The following is a 17,493-nucleotide window of genomic DNA, read 5'->3' on the forward strand; positions in this document are numbered from 1 at the left end:
TTGGCTGTTCGACTCCATATTTTAGAAGAACTGTTCCTCCTAAATCAAAACATGATGTAAACTTGGCCCAAAGAATATTTTTTATGTAAGTAAAACTCACTACCCTCTTTAATGAGCATTAGCTAAAGGAAGGCAAGAGCCATATCCTTTATTAAAGAAATATTTGAGTGCTTAGTTGTCATGGGAAGAAATCAGGTCCTATAATAATGACAGAGTCCACTGATACCAAATAAGCTCAATAGCTTACGAGCTATTCTGACAGACAACATCCCATTTATTTGCAATAAAAAATACCTAAGAATAACTTTAATAATGAAAGCTCAGTAGCCTTATGAAGTAAAAGTACAAAACTCTACTGAGAGATGATAAAGCTGACTTAAGTGAAACAAGAAACATGTTTCTGAATAAAAAGATCAGTAAAGAGGTGTCAATTATCTCTTAATTAATTTGCAAGTGATTTGTAGATTTTTACATGATTTCAAAAAAAAAAGTCCTAAAAAGTCTTCACTAGGCTTTTATTCATTTAAACTTTTTAGAAGTTGAGTAAGTCAGAGTTTTCCAGAAAAACAGAAACGAGGCCCGCTGGCACTGGGGAGGGCAATCTGCTTTACTCAGTCGGCCAACTCAAATGTTAATTCCATTCAGAAACAGCCTCACAAAGGGAATAAAGGGGAAAGTAGAAAAAATGAGTGGGAAATATCAGAAAGGGAGACAGAACATGAGAGACTCCTAACTCTGGGAAACGAACTAGGGGTAGTGGAAGGGGAGGAGGGCAGGGGGTAGGGGTGACGGGCACTGAGTGGGGCACTTGATGGGATGAGCACTGGGTGTTATTCCTAAATGTTGGCAAATTGAACACCAATAAAAAATAAATTAAAAAAAAAAAAAGAAAAGAAACAGCCTCACAGACACCACAGATAATGTTCAATCAAAGATACGGGCAGCCCGTGGCCCAGGCAATAAAGTTAACTCTCACGGAGCTTATGGGAAGAATTAGCTAAGAGAACTTTGAACAAGAAGACTAATAAGGAAAAAAAAAAAAAAAGACTAATAAGAGAACAGTGTTAGCGAATGACTATATGCCGAGTAAAACGCATATTCCATAATATATATTATATGTCATATTATGTGCATATAATATGAAACCAGATCATTAGAACAATGTAGATCCAGCATTTTATAGATGGATCCTTGGAAAGGTCAGACTCTATAGCTTATAAGTATATTCTGCTATCACCAATTATCATGGAAGGAAGAATTAGTCAATAAAATAGTGTTATTGATTTCTCAGTTTATTAAATTAGCAAAAATATAAATAAAAAGTACAGAACGTAAATTAAGTATATTATCTGATCTTTAGATATGAATAAAGGGATCATAAAGTAAAATAAAATCACAAAGTAAAAAGTGATTGATTTAAGGCCATAATATGTAGAGATTTCTGAGTCACAAGTATGTCATGTAAATTCAAAAGAAAAACAACAAACTTGGGGAAAATATTTACAGTGATCACACACACACAAAAATATATGTGAGGAAGATACCCCCAAAAAAGTCTAATTGAAAACTAGGCAAGGATTATAAAAGGTTATTCTTTGAAAAATTAATATAAATTTTTAATAAATGTAAGAAAAAGTTATTCAACACCACTGTTTTTAATCAAATTCCCGTTTATGTGATCATACTTTTGTGTACATTAAAATTGTCAAAGATTTAAAGTAAATCATATTCACTCTTGGGTAGGTATCTGGTGAGAATACACATTATATACAATATAATATACAATTATATATTGTATATTGAATATACAAATTATATATTGCTGATAGAATATTAACATGGTAAAACCTTCTGAAAAGATAATGTATAATATGGGCTTAAATAAGGATCATAGCTTTTGATGTTAATTTCATTATATGCTTTTATTCTATTGAATTATCCTTAAAAGTATATTCCAAAGAAATAATGAAAGTATCTTAAGATCTTAGTATAAATAAGAATGTTCATTGAAGCACCACAAAACTGGAGATAAGTCTAAGGGTCGAACAATTGAGAAATGGTGGAGGTGATTTTATGGCTTCCCTAAGATAGAATCTTATGTAGCTATTAAGAAAATATTTTCAGGGGCAGCTGGGTGGCTCAGTGGTTGAGCATCTGCCTTCGGCTCAGGGCGTGATCCTGGGGTCCCGGGATTGGGTCCTGCATCGTGTTCCCCACAGGGAACGTGTTTCTCCCTCTGCCTGTGTCTCTGTCTCTCTCTGTGTCTTTCATGAATAAATAAATAAATCTTAAAAAAAAAAGAAAAGAAAATATTTCCAAAGAAATTTAATAGATATGACAGAAAATTTATTGAGATGAGAAATAATGGCTGCAATATGAGGTAGAGTCAGAGTTGGGGAGACTCTGACAGTTTCGCTGTCGTGACTATGACATGAACTGTGCCAATACATTCCTCCACACCTTCTACTTTTGAATAATTCCTGGAAACATCACCAAATTGATCTTCCAAAACCTTCAACTCCATTATATTTCTCTCTTTCTCAAAATCATGACTGGTTCCTCAATATGGAAGTCTTCTTCCCAATATGTACTCACATTCCAGACAATCTGTATCATTAGCTTTAACAAACATTTGTGTTGTCGCAAGACCAAGTTTGGATTATTTGTTCTCCTGGGCTGTATGTACCCTCTTTCTCTTTTCTATAACCCTCAATCTTATTCATATTTTAAGAATCACATAAAATGTTTTATCCTATACGGTGTCTTCTTCCAATGCCCACAGATAGAATGTTTCATCACACAGAACTTTTCATGGTTCTCATGTTTAACGTATTTGTTTGTTTTTAATGAAATCTCTACACCTAGCACAAGGCTCAGACTCACAACCCTGAGACCAAGAGTCATGTGCTCTAGTAATTGAGCCAGGCAGGTAAACCCTAGGTTTACCTTTTAGATTATATTTCCCAGCCTATATTTTGCTAGTTAATTAAAAGTTTTATTTCACCTTCTAATTTTAAGTTACTTGTAACAACTTGCACGTCCCTATTTTAGCAGATTTTCTGACCAAAACCAAAACAAAATGTAATAAAAATAAAAAAACAAAACAAAAAGCAAAGGTAGTAAAAATGTGACTAATATAATTAAAGACATGAACACATACAAACTAAGGTCCTTATGTTACAGCAGAGAAAACCTATTTCTTTCTCATGCCCACAGGGCTTTAGCAAAGCTGGTTATCCTTTGGCCACAAAAAAATCTTAATACATTTCTAATAGTGAAAATGTACACCACCACCTTCTTTGGTAATAATGAAAAAAAAAAAAAAAGAAAGAAAAAGAAAGAAAAAGGAAAATTAGTATTAAGTTTGTAAAAAGAAAACAACTCAGGTACTTTGAAGTTAAAAAAAAATCTTCTAAATAACTTGTGAGTGAAATATAGTAAAATTATATTTCATACCATCAAAAATCATTACAAAGAGAAAAAAATGAACATTATGAGATATTGCCTGAGCTTTTTACTAAAAATACTTGATGTAGAAGATATAGTGGCTTAGTTTGCTCAGTCTCAGTATTCATTTCAACTTTCAATTAGGAGGCCTTTCTGAATGGCAGGAACTAGAAAGCTAGAACTTTCTTGTACTTGATTTCCTCACAACCGAATTTTTGGATGTGAAGTTGGCTCTTCTAAAAGATGCACTTTCATGAGTTCTAGAATAGCACTGTCCAAAAGAAATTTATTACAAGCCGCCTATGAAATTCTAAATCTTCTAGTACATCCGTTGCAAAAGGTCAAAAGAAAACAATGCAATTCATTTTTAAAAATGCATTTTTTAATTTACCCAATATATTTAACATATTATCATTACAACATGTAGTCAATCTTTCAATATTGGGATATTTTACATTCCATTTTTCCCATTCTTTGGAATCTGGTGTGTGTTTTAAACTTAAAATACATTGCCATTTGGACTAACTGCTTCAAAGGCTCCGTGGTCAGTAGTCACTTGGGCTAGTGGCTACCCTGTTGGGTGGCAGTGCTGCAAAAGATGAGCATGGGAGAAGCTATTTCCTGCTGTGGGGGTAGTTTCTCTGAACAGGCACTGCGGTAGGCAAGCTGGGTTTCCTACAGCGCGTTTCAGGGTCCATTATAAATAGGTGTGGTAGGGACAATGTCTTTAATTTCTGGATCAAAGCTTAAGGGGATCTGTACTTGAAGTCAGCATTTCCAGGAAAGGCTTTCTGATTCCACCCCTTCTGAGTCTATACAACGTGGTATGTCTCTTGGCAGGCTAGGTTTGTGGTCTTTTTCTGGGGGTCGTTCTTTATTGGGTTAGAATCAAGCCTGCCTTTTCAGGCTTTCTAATATCTCTTTAAGCATACAATTCCATGAAATTTCTTTAAAACAGGGTGGTTTTCGCTCCTGCAACTGAACTCCAGGTGTTAAATGGCATCATCATAAATATTTTCATGTTTAAAGGGCTAAAAATACACTGAGGATTTGAAAATGATTTAAAAAAAAACTTCAATAAAATGAAGTCATTTTTCTTTAATAAAGAAAAAGATAAATTAACTAAAAAGAGAAAATATTTTTGACTATCCTAATAAATAAGTGAAAGCTAAAGTGCAAATACATGCAGTTGGAAATGAAAAGAGCATGAGCTATTCATAGCAAAACTAAAAATTATAAAACACTATATTTACATCAATGTTTGACACTGTCATTTTGAAAATCTTGACCAAAAAATGAAACGGAGACTATAACTTTCTAAAGAAAATGAAATTATCAATTTAGATTCAAGATCCAGTAAAAATTTGAATACCCATGAAATAATCAAGCATCTCAGAAGATAGAATATCCTCTTTCTACAAAGCAACTTCCACTGATGGAAAAGTCACTCTCTCAACAGCTTAAAATGGGCAAAATCTTTCTCCAACTTCCTGGCATTGTCAGGTTGAGCACACCTTTGAATTCAGCTAACCAACAAAATAGATGATACAATTACTCAAGAAGAGAGACAGGAATTTATGAATTATAAAGTTAATTTATAATTTTGAAATTTATTATAAATAAATTAATTTTTACTTAGTATTTTAAATTACTAAAGAAGTCGTACAGAGCCTATTCTATGTAGCATTGGGTTTGTGAGAGATTGAATAAGACAGAAAAAGAAAATACTGTACGATGTTCAAAAGATTTATAGTTATTTCTTTAATCACCATTTTATGATGATGTACCCACTTTGCATTTCCATGGCAGCCAAATAACCAGCTCCTGGATCACTATTTTCACTTAGTAAAAGCATACTTTGCTTCAGGTAAGAAATCGCGTCTTTTGCATTTGATTCCCTACAGTGTGTAACAGAATGATGGTTGAATTGAGTTGGAAATCAAATAAAATTGAATTTATTTCTCTTGTTGGTTTACTTTGTGTGTTGCTTTCTTCAGGGAGCAATAAAACATCACCAACAACAAATTTTGCCATATAATCTTTGAGTATTATTAAACTAAATACTAATCTGAGTCATTAGAGAGCTTCTGAGTGATCAAGCCTGTTTCTGGTGTAAGATGCTGGCCAAGTGAAGACCAGGAGAGTAATCTGGGTGTCCTGGGCCAGATCCCCTCCACTCGTTATGTAGAAGAAAATGCCTTCATCTATATCCTTTTGTATATGGGGACAAAGCTAAGCAGGCGGCTCCCAAGGGCTGGCGGCAGTGTTCCTCGAGTATTTTCTAAAGTGCTAATATTCACACACGTTATAAAGAACCCGTGACAACTAAAGATTCAATCATCCAGCTCAGATCTTCAGGCAGAAACGTAAAGAGAAAATCTAGGCTGAACCCAAAGAAAATGATTACAGCTAAGATTCTTATTGGTTACCTGTCACCCAAGTGGATCTCCAAGGCAATAAAAGTTTCAATTATGCTAGAAATGAAGGCTTTCTGATTCCACCCTTTGTGTAATGATCACCCATTGGATCATTTCAATCGCTATGCTTCTGATGCTAACAAAATATCAATAAAAGATTCAAATAGCTGATGTTTTAAAATTTAATATAAATTTTGGCTGTATGTCCCCTTATCCCATATATCCGTTTAGTTGAATTATATTGTCGATTAATTGAAATTGCATTTTCAAAATCACTAATGAAAAAAAAAATCGAAACTGGCCCAGTATTGCCAAATACAATGAAAGAAAAAAATCATGTAAATCCTATTATTTTCTTATAGCATTCTTCACTTTAAAAACTAATTTATAACACATAGGCTTGTCCAATCATTGTTGTACACCTGGAACTAACATAACATTGTGTGCCAATTATACTTCAATTAAAAAAAAACAATTTATAACAATTTTAAGATCCTATTATAAGAATTTTAGAGTTCTGTAATCATTGTTCAACAGTATCCATATTATATATATGTGAGCATAAAATATTGCTGTGCGTAAGTATTTATAGGTCTATTTTTCAAACAATGATTCTGGAACAGAAGTTTTAAGAGATTGTCAAAAAAAAGCTTGAAAATATCAACAACAAAGATGACTCCCTAATTGTACTAAATGAAAAAAGCCAATCTAAAAAGAGTTTATACCATATGTTCCATTTCTAGAAAACTCTAGGAAATGCAGACAAGCATATAGTGACAGAAGGCAGATCAGTTTGTTTGGAGAGGGGCCGCAGGGTGGAGGAGCACAGAAAGGTGGGAAAGGAAAGGAATATGTGGAGACAGGAGGGAATTTGGGGGGTGATCCATATACTTACTATCTTGATTGTAGTTATGGTTTCTTGGATGTATGTGTATGTCAAAACCTACCAAATCGTACACTTAAAATATGTATGATTTATCTTATCTCAGTTACATATTGGTACACTGTTTTTTAAAAAGCTTGGGATTCAGTTAAATTAAATACATTTATATAATCTAGGGATATATAATATTTTATATAATAAATAAAATATTATATATCCATAAAACGTATTTCCAAGGAAATGTTTATTTGATCAAAACTACCTTCTGTTTCAGGAAGAATTTTAGATTGAACTCATGTTCCTTGAAACATCCTTACATGTTATAGAGGTAAAAAGGTATGGGGAGTTCTAATGTTTAAAGTGTAGATAAATTTAGTAATTCCCATAGCAATTATAGTTCTGAAACACTGAAAAACCACATATAAATGTTTAATTGTAAAACCCATTTTAACTATATTCATCGTATCAAATGTCCTGCTGTAACTGATGCTTTAATATGTTTACTGTTATCAACAGTAGAAAGATTGTAATACAGAAAGTTATGGGATATATGTGAAATTTGGGAAGAATTATAAGAGTATTACCCATGATAAGATCAAAGAAATAGTAGTTTCCATCTTTATATACAGATTCGTTAAAGGCTAAGATGAGGTTGAGGAAGAAAAATGGGATTTATACGGCATCAAAGGAAGCTGAGAAGGCGCTTGCTTGTTCCTCTTTCCTTCTCCCTCATATTCTCTAGGGAAGTCCAACAACCCTATAAAAATCTTTCCCTTATTCCCTAAAGTGAAAGGTATCACTTTTCACAGAAACTCTGTAATTTTTCATTTGTTCATCATCTAAGGTACTGACCACAGTCTACCAGGTTATACCTGTTCCTTCATCCTATCGGCTTGTACGTTGGTCAGATGGCAACCACGTGTCGTTTGTCCTTCTGAGCCTACGCCACACCGTTAACACATACTTTGACGTCAAGCAACCATACATCATTATAAAAGTCATTAGTTGTCGCAACTAAACTCTGTAGACCGAGCAGCCTGCCAGGGGGGACACTCTGTGCTTTGGGAACTAAGGCCATGATATGCTCTCACTCATACCTCATGCACTTGTCTATGCTTTTATGTTTTGCATTGAAATGCACGAATTTATTTGCTATCTTGATTTCAGGGAATGATACTATGCTTCATAAGATTACTTAAAATACAGCATAATCATATACTCTGTCTATAATTTGCAAAAATTTGCTTAAAAACAAATACCAAATAATGGCCCACTTTAAACTATTTGTAGTATATATATAGAAAAGGCACATTATTTTCTTTTTCTCCTTAGACACTTGGCTTATGTTGTTATTGAGCTTTTCACCATTTTCCCCTTTCATTTGCATTCATTTTAATTTTTTTCAGCGTACTAGTTGAAGGCAATTTCATAACTACCATGTAATTTCGAGAAACCTTGAGGAAGCATTTCTTAAGGTCTATACTTTTAAATATTCCCACTTTCTCAAACCGGAGTCAATGCTACGGTCTGAAAAAAGAAAAAAAAAATATTCTATGAGACTTGGTGAAGTTCTTTTCCGTCCTTCTCTGCGGCTCCTATAGGGACTCAGGGCGAGGAAATTTATGTTGGCTGACAACTTCTGGTTCTCACTAGAGGTCGCAGGATGTCAAAAAACTGACCAGCAAACGAGGACGCAGTTGCCAAAGGTAGTCTCCACAAAGCATCCTCTTTGTTCAGTCCCAGAAATGCCTCAGACAGCGAGCCCATGAGAACACCAGGCCCTGAAACACTTTAAGGCTAATTAGTGTCCACCTCCTGCACGGCTTCTGCCTTTGAAACTAAGAGCTTCCACCATACGTGGCCTTTAAAGGCCTAACAGAGGAACAGGATCTGAAGGGTTGACGTAACCTTCCCCAGAGTAAATGCTTCCATATAGTTCAGGTCGGCCGATGACCAGGGTTATTAGTCTATTTTCGCTCATTCGTGAAGTGGCAGGCACATTTATTTAGTATCAAAATGAATATTATAAAGTCAAGTCTTAAAAAAAAACAAAACATTATGTCTTCAAAAGTTTTACTTACTCAAATTTCTAGAAAAAGAGGTAATACTGTCCCGTTCCTTTCTTCGCACACTTTCATAGGTTTTATGTGCAGATACTCCTCTGGCCATTTCAATTTTTAAGTTTTATTGTAAGAGCACTTTCAGTATTCCAACTCTGATATGCGTGTCTTACTTTTGATGTTTCTGCCCATCCTAGCAACTAGAACATGAACAAATCAAAATAATGCTTAGAATACATCCAAAAATCCCTCACAGTTGTGGTGCGGGAGTACGAGTTCTAAATCCCCAGGAGAACTTTTAAATGGAGCAATCATTCTGAAAACTTACCCTGAAACGAACGACATGGTTAAAAGATCAGTCTTATGGAAAAACATGACAACTGGGGGGGAAAAAAAAACCCCAGATTTCCCCAGTCTTTGAGGGAATTTCAAAAGCTACAGGAAATCTTGCAGATCAAAAGTGTTGTCATCACTCCAGCCTATAGGATTTGACATGTGAGAGAAGAAACAACTAATTTCGCAATAAAACAAGTTCTCTTGAGCTAAATTAAAACTTATCATCACATTATTCACTTTGATGTTTCTTATTTGGGGAAATTATTAAAAATAGCTCAGATACTGCGATCCAAAGCCGTAAATACGGATTCAGTTAGGAACAAGTTAGCTTCGAGGGGTACGAAGAACATAAGTTAGGGACTAACTGGTCTACTCAGATGTTTTCTGCAGAGTTAGGATCCCTAGCTGGCACGCCCTCTGTTTTATGAAGAGCTTCTTGTTTCAGGGTAATTTTATTCATTCTTGGGGAGCGTGTCCAGTGAGCTGCGGCATTTATATGCCGGGCTATTATAATAAAAACGGCTAATAAAAGGTCCTACTACATATTGAATTAATTGCTCTACTAATTGCTTTCCTGTTTTACTAGTAATTAAAAGCGAACAGCTTTAGGTTCTTTGCATGTGGTCTGAGGATTTCAAAAGCGTCAGCCGTAAACCTTTCACTGATGTTAAAGCCAAACACATGACAGTTTTCCACCCCGTGCAGCAAGTGTTATTGGAGCAAGAAGACAAAGGAGAACCGACTCATTTTTCCAGGTCACCTAGAGATGTTTAAATCTTCAGTTATTCCTTTTTTTTTTTTTTCCTGAAATCACTGACGTGTTTTCAAAGGGAACTGGACTCAGACTTTGGCCCAGCAATACGACCTAATTACTTTTGGTGTCGGTGTAGGAACCCCTGTGAATGAGCAGACTTTTCTCGACCTTTCTGAAGCACAGAGGAAGCAAAGGAGAGCAACCCCGTGCGTGTGCCTTGGGACCGGATTACCTGACGGTGAGGACGGGGACACGACGCACAGCCTTACAGTGAACCGTGACCTGCGCTCACAGATGCTGCTGTTTTCAGAGGAGGGGGAATGATCTGGAAAGCACTGGGTACAACCTCCTATCGGATACATGCTAACTAAAGTAGAAAACGGAGGAAATCATCCGGAAATGTCAGCACTTTCCCTCTAGCGAAAAAGTACAGCACCACACCCATTTTCCTCTGAAGCGGCTAGATAATTGAGCTGAGGGGGCTTCCAGAAGCTTGTCTGAGTAATCAGCTTCTGACACCCCAGCTCCGCTGCGTCCTGGCAAGAGCAACGTGGAGGTTCTGGTGAGGAAGAGACCTAAGCTGAAGGAAACTGTCCCCCCCGGGTCCCCAGGGGATGCCCCCCCACTCGGGGTCTCAGGGTCCTGGGGCTGGTGTCGCCGGGCCTTGAACAAACCGTGTCCGCCTAGTCTGGGGAGCGTTGGCTAACGTGGTGCAAGTGCTGTGAAGACGCAAAGCCATGCACACACAAACAAGCACCCCTGGGAGGCTCCCCGAGGATTGGGAGTCGGTTTTCCAGAGCAACACCCCCACTTGGGTGGTTGCGAGAGTGTCCAGGCAGTCCCAGGGCCTGTGCCTGAGGAGGAAGGCCCAGCTCAGCCTCAGGGCCGCTCACGGCAAGAGCGTGGCCTGGCCCCGACACCAGGCCCACCAGACCCGGAGCGAAACGGGGAGTCGGATGCAGAGAGGCCGGCGTGCAAGGCCGTGCAAGGCGCGTCACAAACGCTCAGGTCACTGGAGTTGTAAACCCAGGCCCACCAGTCCCCGGGACCGTGTGCCAGACGCTGCTGGTGAACCCAGGTGGCATCTTGCGCTCTCGTTGCTGGTGACCGAGAGGGACTGGCCTCCAGGAATCCCGGCTGCCCCGACCGTGGTTGAGCCGGAGAAGTGAAGTCTTGGGTCAGCTGGGGGCATGGGTGCTGGGGACATGGGTGCTGGGGGCACGGGTGCTCCGGGCCGTTGAGTTGTGGCTGGTGGGGAGGGGAAGGACAGGCAAGGGCCCCAGCCAGGCCCCCTCAGGGCCCTCACCAGCCCGGCCACTGGGCCAGCGCACACGTGTCCCCCTGGGTCTCTGGCTGGTGGCTGCTGGGCTGGGGAGGCTGCCCTTCGCGGGCAGGACACGAGCCGCCTGCCCAGCCCGGGGACGGCTGCGCTGCAGGTGACCGACCGAGGAAGCCTTTCACGGTAAAGGTGAGAACCACCGAGCTGGGCGAGAACAAGTGTCCCAAGACACTTGTCCCAAGAGGTCGAGCAAGGATCCAAGGACATTTTCTGATTCCAAATGCTCCATCGTATTAACTAGATGGATTCTTAAAGTCGATTTCCACCCTGATTCTAGGGTTCAATATTCCCAGTGATGGAATATTAGGCTTTTGGTTTAGATTGTCGCAATGGACCCCGCTTCATTGTTGTCAGTTCAAAAGATACTTTGCACTCGTGCGTGTGAACTGTGCATCTCGCGGGATTCCTGCACAGCGGGGACAGGGCCCTTGTCACGGGAAGGATGTGCAGGGGAGGCATGGCTTCTCCTGGGCCTGACTTGAGTGCAAGGCGGGGAGAGGTGCTTCTGTCTAGAATGTCGTCCAGGGCGTCAGGGGGGAGACGATGCAAAATGAGGCTTCACCAGAGGCTCGCGGACAGGTGAGGGGCTCTAGCTGGGGCCAGAGGCTCTTGGCCACTGTCACCAGGTGGCTCTCCCTGCCTGTCACGGGGGGTGGGCCAGCAGGAGGACTGTAGGCCCTCAAAGGGCAGACAGCGAGCGAGCCCGTGGGGGTCGGGGGCACGAGGCCACAGTAGTGGGTTCGTGAATGACGCACTCGCTCTCTTGTCCCTCCCTTTAAAGTAGCGTCAGATCAGAAGAACATTGGCATGTGATTGACTCGGAGAAAGGCCCTCATGTAGTTTGGGCATTTCTTTCTCACAAGAAGCTGGTACTACTCAATTATTTTATTTTTAAAATTAAGTTATTCCCCCCCCCACCAAAAAAAAAAAACTAAAAATAAAAAACTAAAATAAAATGTGTCTCTAAGAAATAAAATCGTTATTCCCATTGATTTGGAATTCCCATTGCTTTGGAAGCATAGAGTGTGTTCTCTTGACGTCTCCAATGCCTATTTTTTCATCTTCATGGGAGAGTAGGATGAAATGATGTTCACATTGTATTTGAGAGGGAACTTGCATAGGAAGGATGGGAAGACTTCCCTTATGTTCATATTATGGAAATTTGAAACGAAGGGGGCAGGTAATGGCCAGGGCAGGGGCATTCTAGATCATTCTAGATGCTGGTCACAGATGTGTATTACTGGGAAATTTATAAGCAACGCCAGTAATGTCACCTAAATATTTTCTTCAATGTGATACGTTTTGTGTGGGGTTTTTCGAATAAAATTGTCCTCGCTTTATTTCATTTGTACACAGGTGTGTGTTTCTGTGTGTGTGTGTGTGTGGATTTCTTCCTGCCAGTGGGGAAGCTCACGGCATACGAGTTTTCCCCACAGGTCACCAGAAGAATGCCAATGACCACTTTTTAAAATATACTTACACCCACCCAAAAGTCCACTGCATGCACAATCGTACTTGATTCTGATTCCGACCTCTGAGGTCTTTTGTTCTCGTTTCAACACCCAAGGGAGGAAACCCAGAGGCGAAGCGGCTGCCAGACGAGCAAGTCAGACTTTTTCTGCTAGTGAGACCCGGAGTCTTCGCTGGTCTGTCCCTTGTCTCTCTCCAGCCTTGAACGAGTTACTCTCCCCGAGTCCTATCGTTTAGTTCGAGGTGAAGGAGGACACGGCCCTCTTCCCATGGCGCATTGAGACGGGTGGAAATAGTTGGACTTTGCAGAACGCGCTTCAGGTGCCTTCATTTACTTTCCCCATGAAGATTAAAGGATGGGCATTGGAGACTTCAAGAGAACACTCTGTACGCTTCCAAAGCAATGGGAATAATGATTTTATTTCTTAGAGACACATTATTTTATTTATTTATTTATTTATTTATTTATTTATTTATTTATTTATTTATATTTAGGAATAGCTTAACAGACAATAACAGCACACACATACCAGAAATGGGCATTGGAGACTTCAAGAGAACACACTGTACGCTTCCAAAGCAACGGGAATAATGATTTTATTTCTTAGAGACACATTTTATTTTCGTATTTATTTATTTATTTATTTATTTATTTATTTATTTATTTATTTATTTATTTTGGAATAGCTTAACAGACCATAACAGCGCACACATACCAGAAGCGCAGTGCATAGCGGAGCGGTGGGGCACACCACGTGTGTTAGCTCACTCCATCCTTGTCACAACTCTGGGACATATTATCACCCCTAAGATTATCCCTGTTTTAGGCGTGAAGGGAGTGAGGACAGCTGAGGTTTAAAAAGTGGGTTCAGGGTTACCGTGACCAAGCCAGTAAGCAGAGTGCTGGAGTTTGGACTGGGAGACGGTTTCTGAGCTCCAGATTCCTGTGCCTCCCTCGCCAACTGTTGGGGGGAGCGCAGGGGGGACGCAGTGCGGGCCCAGGGGTCACACACTGGAACACCTGTTGGAGGACTCGAACTTGTGAGTCCCATCAGGTGGGAGATGAGTCAACCTCCTACTCATTCCATTCCGTGGCCTCCATTTCCCTCTGGCAAGCTGATGCCTGAACGAAGAATACAATCATTTCCAGGTGTCCTCAGCCCATAATACGTGGTTTTTGAACAAAGAAGGCAGCGGCTCTTCTTGAGACTTAACCAGCAAGTCCTACTTACACAAGCGAACGACCCGAGGTGCTCAGGGTCAGTACCTGCGGCTCCTGGTCCAAACGTGGCCCTCCGGAGTGGCCGGCTGGAAAGGGGAAGGAGCGGCGCGGAAGCAAGAGGAGGAGTCCTTTGAGGTTTGGTGTGTGGGAGGCGCCCAAGGGGGTGCTGCGCACCCCAAACGGAGGCCCTAAGGGGACACAGGACTCACGTTAGATCAGGGTTGATCAAACATCGCTTGACCTTCCCGTGCCACCTTTATGATTGACTTAATTTCATAAGGCAACTAACTTGGTTTTTAATCTGAACAGCGCGAGAAACATATGCAATTGCAAATTTGTTAATTCATCCTTTAGAACGTATATGGGTTTATAATATACACACATATGGAACTATTTTTTCTTTCTTTTTTTTTTTTAAAGTTTATCACTATGTTGCCTAAAATGATCCCACGTGGCATCGGGGGTTTTAACACACCTTGGACACTGAAGTAGAAGTAAGAGAGGCTATGTTGACTTGCTCGGGGCTGCGAGAGAGGCCCTAGGAGGAAAGAAGGGAAGATGCGGCCTATGTGTGCTGTAGAGGGTCACATGAAAATGGGGTGAAAGAGAGGGTTAAAAGGTCTGGAGCAGCTCAAAGCCATTCGAACGAAGAGGATCTCTGTCCTCCAAGGTGAGGACACGCTAGAGAAGACAGTAGTCAGCAGGCTAGCAAGTACCAAGGAATGACGTCAGCGGGCCCTACTCACACCAGAATCCATGCAGGTGGGAGGTTCTTTTTTTTATTATTATTATTTTTTTTGCTTCCTGGGGGAGGTGTATGTCTTCTTTCTTAACAAACAAACAAACAAACACCTTCTGCAACACTTTTGTTGTGAAGCAAATACTGCCTTCTGTTCACTTTTTCATTCTGTTCCCGACACTATATTTGTTACTCAGGAAACAGCAATAAAGACAGATTTTGCTTAACTGTGGTGTCATCCTAATTATCAAGAGTTGGGAGCATCCTGCCACAGGGACATATGAAATAATGTGATATAAAAAAAAAAAGTCATAGAATGTGGTGTCTAAGAATGTGGAAGTCAGAGGCCGTTTAGGCCCAGAGAAGCATCTTCTCATTTAACAATATTTAACTGAGATGCATATCGTTTAATTTAAAAAAAACAGCAGCATTAGTACATGGCAGAATTTTTTTTTAAGCCCTGAAGTAATAGATTGAATCGTATGAAATTGCCAATATTTGCTGTTTTTTATTTATTTATTTTAATTTTTTTTTAATTTTTACTTATTTATGATAGTCACAGAGAGAGAGAGAGAGGCAGAGACACAGGCAGAGGGAGAAGCAGGCTCCATGCACCGGGAGCCCGATGTGGGATTCGATCCCGGGTCTCCAGGATCGCGCCCTGGGCCAAAGGCAGGCACCAAACCGCTGCGCCACCCAGGGATCCCTATTTGCTGTTTTTTAAACCTGCGTATAGACAGTTTCATAGGAGTCCGTCTCTGTAGATACTATTTGGTTAATAGGGTGATAGTTTCTACTTCAGACGAGGGGAGTGAGGCCAAGGGAGAGAGGGAAACACGTTTTATTCCATGCTCATCTGAACCATCTTTTTTTTTTAAACAAGGGAGAAGGATATACTCCTGTATTACTTGGTTTCATAACAAAAAACAGTAGCAACTAGCTTTTCACAAAATGGTCAGATAAGAAAATATACATTTTTTTTTTGAGATTTATTTTAGAGAGAGTGAGCGAGCATGGGGGAAGGGGAGGAGGAGAGGGGGAGAGGAGAGAGCACAGGATGAGGGGAAGGGGCAGAGGAAGAGGGAGAGAGAATCTCCAGCTGACCCTGCCGTAGGCTGGGGTCCCCTGCACACGGGGCTCCATCCTTGGACCCCGAGATCCCGACCTGAGCCGAAACCAAGAGTCAGTGCTTAAAGGCTGGGCCACCCAGGTGCCCTGAACACTCACGCTGCTAGTGCCCATGGTCCACAAGGAGGTTTATTTTAGTTACACTGATAGCAAACAGTCTATACTCCAGTTGGCATGGAGTTGCCGCCCGCTTCGGCTCCCTTGGGTGGCTTTGTTCTCCAGGCTCCTGGGGTGATGGGGTCCTGTTGTGGGCGGCGACGACCGGAGGCCGGTGGCAGCTAGAAGCCCAGGTTGCTTCAGCACACGTCTAGCTAGAGGACTCAAGCGCCTCTTTTTACCTCCCCGCGGAGATCGGATTCACATACTGCACAGGTTTGCAGCTACATTCTGACTGAGCACTCAACTCTTCGCTCGTATGCATGTTCTTGCTTTTTGTTTTCTTTAAATTCTTGCAGATTCATGTTTTTTTTTTTTTTTTAAATGGACAGGGCAACATTTATTGTTAGTTTGCAATCATAGGAACTATAGAAGTAAAATTTGAAGGTAGGTATTTTATGACTGCAGAGTTAGACCGAATGCATATTTTAAAATAATATTTATAAGTAAATCAGGGATTGAGGCCTAGGATATTGTGGTGTAAGTAACTATTCACCAGAGCTCTTTCAGCCAGAGAGAAGCATTTCTAGATTTTTATTTCTAGATTTTGATTTGAGGTTCTACAATGTCAGTCATTCTAAGTCTAGAATATAAATTTACAAAATTGTGAAAGTAGGCAATGATAAATTCTGTGAGGAATCCATAACAGGCACCATTATATGATGAGGCAGATGTCCCTATTTTTCACTTTTTTTTTTTTTCCTGGAGAAATGAATGAACATACTCATTCCTGCAACGTAAGTGATGTGTAGATAATCTCCAGGTAGAAACTCTTGCAGACTTGCCCGTGGAAAATGGTCTAAGGAGGTATCTGCAGTCATTCAGGTTCACAGGGGACATTTTCAAGGTTGGGGGGTAGCAAGGAGACACGGTGTCATCAGCCCTACATCAAGGATCCTCTAAAGGAAAGTTGCATTTTCTGGGCTTTCAGATGGGCCGAGCAGAACACATTCTTGTCTGGCCCTGCGCTAGAGCAACACCATTATTAATTATGCAAACCTTTTTTTTTTTTTTTCTTTTTGGATGGGTAAAAGAATTTGAGGATGACTCAGCAAGAGATTTCAAAACCAAATACCTTTACCTACTTGCTGAACACGGCCGTTTGAAACGCGCTCTCTGTTCGGTGACCTGGGGTTAAGAGTCTGAGACCCACGGAAGGAAGGCTCCCTGGCTGCCCTGGCCTCTCGGAAAGCTCCAGTTCCGCCAGGAATGTCAGATCAGTTGTTCTAGGTCTGGTTCTAGTCCTCCCATCCTTTTAGTCTTGGCTTAAGTCGGCAATAGATGGGATTTCCAGGGCGGCCTGCAAGGTTTCTCCAACAACCCTGAAACTTGGGTAAATCCCCTAACCTAACTGATGGGGTCTAGGCCTCCTGGGCCTGTGCAGGGGGGTGGGGGGAGCAGGGTGCTAATCCTAACCCTAACCCTAACCCTGTTCCTCCAGGTGACCTCGGGCCAGGCGGACGTTTCCATGCACAATAAAGATGGGAAGGCAACAGATCTTTCTTTTTTTTTTTTTTTCTTTTTCTTTCTTTTTTTTGTTAC

The sequence above is a fragment of the Canis lupus genome, chromosome 15 (assembly GCF_011100685.1).
Source record: "Canis lupus familiaris isolate Mischka breed German Shepherd chromosome 15, alternate assembly UU_Cfam_GSD_1.0, whole genome shotgun sequence".
NCBI classification, from domain to species: Eukaryota; Metazoa; Chordata; class Mammalia; order Carnivora; family Canidae; genus Canis; species Canis lupus.